The sequence below is a fragment of the Apteryx rowi genome, unplaced genomic scaffold (genome assembly GCF_003343035.1).
Source record: "Apteryx rowi isolate R43461 unplaced genomic scaffold, aptRow1 scaffold_138, whole genome shotgun sequence".
Classification (NCBI taxonomy): Eukaryota; Metazoa; Chordata; class Aves; order Apterygiformes; family Apterygidae; genus Apteryx; species Apteryx rowi.
Window position 1 is genome coordinate 1,454,913 of NW_020447619.1, and position 7,675 is coordinate 1,462,587.

Sequence of the window (7,675 nt, forward strand, 5' to 3'; positions counted from 1 at the left end):
CTCAGGACAGTAACAGATATTCAAGGGCTGCTAGAGTATCCAGCTCTTATACTACAGGTTACCTAGCGCATCCTTCAACCAGAGACCATAAAACCTCTGAATACAGCAGAGATTGACTAACAGTGCATTTAGGACTACCATTTCTTTGATGCAGGAGACAGGACAACGAGTAGACCACTGAAGAAAGAGTGGGCACTGGAGGAGGGAAAGCAAGAATGAGAAGAGGAAGGCTCCAACAAGCAGCACTCTGTGAATCCAGAGAGAAACCAAAGATGCCTGGGACCTGCAACCAGCCACAGAAAGGAGACTGCTTGGGGGGAATCTCACTGGGATTACAGAATCGCAGTAGCATAGCTCACATGGCTGGAGTGCTGCAGTGGATGGATAGAGGCTCTTGCAGAAAGCCAGGCTGGGAAGGTGAGAAACATGGGTTTTGAACTATGTAAAGGGCTGCCTGAAACACATGGAGCTTTTCTTGGAACAAGTGACAAACCAGTCAAGAGTTTACAGGTAAGGATCAGAGGCCACACCAACATGGGTGACATTGGGCTACGTGCCTGCTACAGACCTCCTGATCAAGAACAGAAAGTAGATGAAGCCTTCATTAGACAGCTGGAAGAASCTTCATGATTGCAGGCACTGGTACTCGTTGGGGACTATAACTACGCTGATATGTGCTGGTAGGGTAATATAGCCAGGCACAAGTAATCCAGATTTCTGCAGTTTGTTGATAGTTTTCTGATGCAGCTGATATTGACGAGTCTTCTGGATTTCTTATAAGCAAGAAAGAACAAGTTAGGGATGTAAAGGGCTGTAAAGGTCAGCTGCAGCAACCATGAGATTGTGGAGTTTAAAATCCTGAGAGAAGTGAGAAGGATAAACAGTACAATTACAGCTTGGGACTGCAGGAAAGCAGATTCCGACTTGTTCAGGGATCTTCTTGGTAGAATCTCATAGAAGACCGCCCTGGAGGGCCCATGAGAGCTGGCTGATCTTCAAGGACAACCGCCTCAAAGCACAAGAGCGGCCCATTCCTGCTTGCAGAAGTTAAGTAGGCTCAGCAGAAGGCCTGCATGGATGAATAGAGAACTCTTGAGTTCAAACACAAACAGGAAGTATACAGAAGGTGGAAACAGGGGTGGACTTAGTCCCTTAGTCACAGACCCCRTCTCCAGTTAGATCAGATGCTTTGAAGCCTTGCAAATTTCTCCAAGCTGTATTATGTAGACAGTGAGTTTCTTTCCCTCTCCTCAGAAGGAAACTCTTCTGTGGGCTCTGAAGAACTTTAACCAAGGTATAGTTTTGCTTCTGACTAGCAACTGCTGGTAATTATTTGGCTTACTGATGTTCGCATTTGAAACTTGTGTGCGTAGAGCTTTTAGTTTAGGACAGTTTCTGGCCATGATTCCAGTGCTGAGTTTAATATAACAGGTTCTAAAACCCTCTCATCTTAGGAAGAACACCTGTCCTGACTAGGATCTGTCCTAATCTGTCCAGATCCTCTTTAGAGCATGTATCAGAAACATAACACAGATGTAACCTTCACCCATATGTATGGGAAACATCTAAAGCTACTGACAATTCCAGACCTCTCTGTAAAGAGTGGAAACCTGGCCAGACCTGGTCACAGGTACGTGTCACCAAGAGTTTTGCAAGACTGGTCAAGAACAAAGGATTATTACTGCTTTTTTCTTGTTTGTTTTAATTGAACAGTGGCAGGACCCTGATCCTGAATGGACTGATTATCTTTTTGAAAAAAGAGACAAAATCTGTTTGCAGGCTACTTGACAAATTGGCTACATGACCACCACACAGTACTGTGCTCAACTCTCTCTCCTGAATTACTGTTGGCTGGAGTTTCCAAATGTCCTCTGGGATGACAGAGAACAAACACAATGTTGCTTATGCAGCATGTTATATGCAGTGTCTTAATCAGCCAGTCCTGAGTAACAACGTTCAATTTCTCACAAACAGCAGCACAATCTGCTATTCACATACTGGATTTTAGCTTTTACCATTAAAATAAAACCTCCATCTCACCAAAAAATAGACATTTCATGACAGGCAAGGCATATTTTACAAGTCCATTTACTTCCTATTACCTTTGTCCTAGTTAAGGATATATAGATCTTAGCAAACCAAAAACAATAATGGAAAGAGGCAGAAATAGGAAAAGTCTCCCTAAAATAGTAAAAATATCTGTTTCAGAGGCAACTCTTCATGACCAACAGAGGTAGTTAGAGATTTAGTRAAATGTGAATGAACAAGATGCAGTTTCACGATCCATTTAAGTCAACATAAGGCCACACTAAAGCCAAATCCTGCTCTCTTTTTCTACGGTCCCTGCTACCTCCCTCACCAATTCTCACCAAATTCTGCATGAAGCTGAAAAAGATGATTGACCCAATCTAAAAGCTCACTGATGCCAGAAGCGTGTGGGAGGGGAGCTGCTACATCTCCCTTCTCCAGCATGTCTGGCCATGCAGTCAGTCCTGCCTTCTTCCTTGCACCGTCTCTGACTCTTGTTGGGTCTTTGCTGATTCAACTCACTAATGCAGCAGAACGCAATTGTCCTTTTCTCCTGGATTTGTTTTCTACCAAGTCAGTAAATTGAACGAACTCACAGAGAGGGCTGATGAGCCCTACAGCTGGTCAAGGTAAGCAGTATACCCACAAACCAAGCATAAGAAGGACAGACTAAGGAGGGCTAAGAATCCCTCTCTCTTCTCAGCACCCATAAGTTCGCCCTTCCACTTCAGTGAAGATATACCATAAGACTTGAGCAGATGTGTGGGCCTGGCTGTTAACCCATGTAGCTGTTCTAAGAGAARAGACCAAAAGCTTTAGCTGTTAGACAAAAGAAAGAGAGTAAATCCACTTAGTCTCCATTAGGAATTTTTTAGGTGTGGCTATGGCCAATCTTTAAGTCTTTCTATAGAGTGTTTGCACTCTGTACTTCAATGACCTTTAAGTATTATGGGCAGTCATTAGCACTTCTCAGAATAACAATATTAATACCAGAGTGGAGAAGGAAGCAGATCAAACCTGATTGAAGTGAACAGGGTGGAGGAACACAAGTTTCCATGTTTGCTGCTGCTTTGGCTCTCTGAGAGACTCCTTGCATGGAGAATACTTCACCAACAAGAAAAGGGATCCAATCCCATTCCCTCCCCCCCCCCTTTTTTTTTCTTAAGACTCCAATCCCTGCATGGGATGCTAAAACACTAGAAGGGCATTGCCTCTTTCATCTTGCACTCTCCACGCTCCCCTACAGGGACTGAGTACAACTCAGGGCAAACAGAGGCACTGGCAGTGCAACTACGTCTGCCACTTATCAAAAAAAACATGATCCAGTCAAGCAGAAATCAACTGTCACTCCACAGTTCAGCACAATCCCATCAACGGTGGCAGGGTTTGTTTGTTTGTTTTTAGTTTAACTGTCTCACGAAAAACTCCAAGAATTTCTTCCTTTTTTTGGGGGGGGGGGGTGTTACTGTTTCTTGTGTGCTACAGCCAAATGCACCCCTTGTTCCTCTTGTTCCTCTGGAATCACTCCAAATCTGAAATGGAAAGTAGCCTGTCGCTGAGCATTCCTCCTGCAGCCACTGATCAAAGACACTGCCCCGGAGCTCCCAATATTTCAGGCCATTTCCGGGGGGTTACATTTCCCTAAGGATTCTCACTCAATGGGAATGTCAGAAACAAGAACTGAACCCACATCACAATCAGACTTTTTGCAGGCTGAAACCGCATTCAGGCTATTACACAGATTCCATTATACTACCCATCAATTAATGCCTTTTGCAGCACAGCAAAAGCAGGGAGTGTGTTTTTTAATACCTATGGAAATGGCTTTCTCTTCCTGTGGTTGCAATCAGGAAAGCACTTGAGCTAACTGTCCCTTGGCAGAAGTAGCAGGGGATTTCCACGTCCATCTGAAGCACTTGCACAGTTGTCCTCCTCACCGCTTTTGAAGGTATAGCTACATAAGCAAAGCAAGAGGGAGTGCGGATTTACAGCACATCATCTGTTTGATGGGAACTGCCAGGGTGTGCTCTCTTCACGCAGTAATGGCAGATAGACTGGCCTGCTCATGGAAGAGGAGTAAACTGTTTTGCATCAACCATGGGGTAAACTATGCAGCACGTGTGTGCCCCATGGACAACTATCGTGCAGTACAGAAGCTGCTGTTAATCTATGCTTCACCCCATGGCAATTTAAACACTGTGATTGTAACACTGTGRCATCTCTATCAGAAAGTTCTCTCCAGCTGTTTTACAGACGGAGAGTTAAGACCAAGCTCCTTGAATGCTTCTGAAGACTTTGACATCTAAACTGGCCACCACTTTAGGTACTGACTTCACCAACCAAGCATTAGCAGTCATGTGCAGTTGCTGTAAGAAAAGAAAGAAAGAAAGAAAAAAAAAGCAATAGTGCTACTTAAACTGTCAAGCAGTCACTGCCATCCCTGGCAGGAATACGTTGTTCATTCTTACTTTCTGCTCTTTCTTCTTAGTACCAGCACAAGCATTTCTGCGGCTGCACAATGAAATTAATTAACTGATCTGTCTGAAAAAATAATTGTGTTCTTCACTTCCAAACCACTACCCTCACTGGCTCATCCTGACAGCAGGCATTTCCAGGGAAAATTGTGTATTATGCACATATAATGTGTATTATATTATACATATATAACATAAGCAGGTCAAGTATAGAAATACATTGCATACTTGAAACTGAGCTTTACGATGCAGATTTATCTACTAAATTCAGATCATTGCTGGCTCAAACTTTTAGGTCTTCCTGTGAATAAAAACAAAACCATTCTAAAGCTATAGGTTTTGCCATGATATTTCTTCTGGATCAGACATTTTCGTCAAAAAAAAAAAAAAAAAACCTTCACCTGATCATTCCCCTCCTACAGAATTCCTGATCCTACAAACAAGTTGAAATGTAAAGGCAGCAGAGCAGAATCCTGCTTTCACTGAATGAAGTAACAAAAGAACTGGGTTAACAGCAAGAAATCTCTTGTTGTACAGTAAACTTCATGCATAAAACACAAAGCTACTGGAAAATAAGCTACTTTGTGCATAAAGTGGAGACTAGGTTACACAGGTGAGGCTTTGTTTGCCCTGTTTGGAGTAAAATACAGGATAAAGTGCACCTGCTGTTTTAAATAGCTTCTGAACATTCTTAACTTTGTGTTGACGTATCCTCTGAAGTGTCAGTTTAAGAGCACTCCTTGCCTAAATCATGCATTCACTGGGGCAGGAATATCATTTTCTCATATTCTTACTCAGCATAGGATGTAAGGAGAGGACTTAAAAGGGGAAAGAAAGGAGAGCATTAGAAAAAATAAAACTTTTACTATTGAGAACTTAACACTAAGAACAAGCAAGCATTAACACATAATGAGCCAGTTAGGTTCTTGCAAACTCTGCCCATGGGAACAGCCAGAGCATTGCTACTGATTTATCAAACAGGAGGATAAAAGACCCTAAAAATACATAATTATGTACCTATGTAGTCCTGGACATTCAAACAAATAGCCCAGGTTAAAAATAAAGATGGCTTGCTTTCTTYCTCAAAGGAAACTTGCAGCCATGTCAAGCGACTTACAAAGATTGTATTGCTCTGCAGACAAATGGGAACTGTTACATGAAGTTTAACAATTATGCCTTATCTCCACTGCAAAAATCTGACCAGCCCTGAGAAAAAACAGGGAACAATCATGCCAGAACGGGCTCCTTTGACCTCAGTATATACAAATAATCAAAGAACAGATGGACCCTTAGGTGAAGTTTCATTGCAAAAACTGTTACAATGATACACGTTACAACCATCTTCTAAGCACCTACTTCAACAGTAATAGGGTTTTATTGTTGTTTGGTTGTTTTTTTTACAAACTATAGATCTCCAGAGCTTATACTTCAGTGGAAGAGAATATGGGCTTGTATTGGACCTCTTGCTATAGATTTGTTAACTGACTTCCCCCTCCACAAATATGTTCTTCCCTTACTTACAGCTATCATGCCCTCCTGGAAAAGAACTGAACATCATCTTTGGGGCCTTTTTTAGCACAGAGAACACTCCAGGGAGAGGGAACTTGCCTTGTTCTTTGCCTGATCTTGTTAATAAAAGAGTGTCTGACTTTGAAAAGGCTCTAAAAACATTAGACCAAATTTTGGTCTGAGTCATTGAAGGAAGCCTGATTTTAAATGCTGACAGGAGAAAGAAGACAGACAGCTTTTCCAAGAACAGCTGAGCTTTAGACATCATCATGTGAATTCAGGCATTCATAGTTTGAATACATTTTAGCAATGTAAGCTAAAAGGTGGTATGCATTAGGAAAATGTACCTGTTTACTGCCTCCCCCAAGAGCAAAAAGCCATGAAAAGCAGTCAGCCTGGCCTTAGTACCATTACAGATAGCACAGGTAGAGCCTTGTTCTGTTGGTCTTCTCAGACCATCTTTTTGGGGACGATGGTCAAAATGGCTTAGTCCACCTATCGCAGAAGCTAACCTATTTCTATCGTCATCTGAGGGGACATCACCACGTGAGGGGAAGACAGAGACTGATGCTAACCATTTCACCATGCGCTACTCAGTAGTGTGCTCAGTACTGGAAGGCAGCCTGATATTGTGGCAATGAGTGCTGGACAGAAACTGGCTGGGGGAAGGGCAGGAAGAAAGAGAACCCCTCTGCTGAAAAATGTTATCAGCAGGAATCATTTCCCTGACACAGATGGAGACTAAAGACATACAACACAGAAGACTGAATTGTGCTCACAAGCCTGGGATTTAACTGATGGTCAAAACCTGAGTGAAAAAGGGACTATTCCTCTAGCCACATAAGCCTTCTGCACCTGATTAACGCTACTCACGTGTGGAATCCCTCTGCAGGCAGCTAGTTACCCATGTGACTAAAGCYAGACCTTGATTTATCTGCAGCACTACAGATTTATCTTCTTCCTGTCCAGCACTCACTGTGTTAATTCAGTAGTTCAGGTAGGCAAGCCACTCAGTACTTCATCTCTCCTTTTTCTCTCTCACCACATTTTATTCGGTTCTAAAATGAAAAGGGGGGAGAGCATGGGAGGTTAAAGTAAAGTCTGCAGAGGATTTCTCCTCCCCAGATTAGGATTTAATTGTATTCCTAGTGAGACCCTTCTGGTTGCACTTGGTCTTTCAGATGAATGTTTCATCAATATGATTAGAATCACATCCCTCAGTCTAGTCTATTTACACAATCTGTTGTGACAGCTCAGAGTATAGTACTCCCTAAAGGAAATATTAGATACCACCCTATCATTTTATTCAAATCATATTTTGCACTCCACACTATCAGTCTAATGTCATTCTCTCCTGGATTATATATCTGTGATATCCAGGAAGCACTAAAATCCTTCCAATAAGGATTAGATTAATATTTATATTAGCCATCCTCATATTATTACAAACAGGGCCATGGATACTTCCGAGGAGGAAAAGAAGGGGATGTACATACAAAAATTAAAAAGGGGGGGGGGGAGGTACCGGGGGAAATAAAGGTGGGGATCAAAAAACCGACCGCGAACACGCGTGGGTCGCAGCAACCTCTACGCAAGGGCGATGCCGGGGCACCAGCCCGCGGCTCCGGGCGCCTCCCGCAGCCCGGCCGGGCCACCGGCGCCTC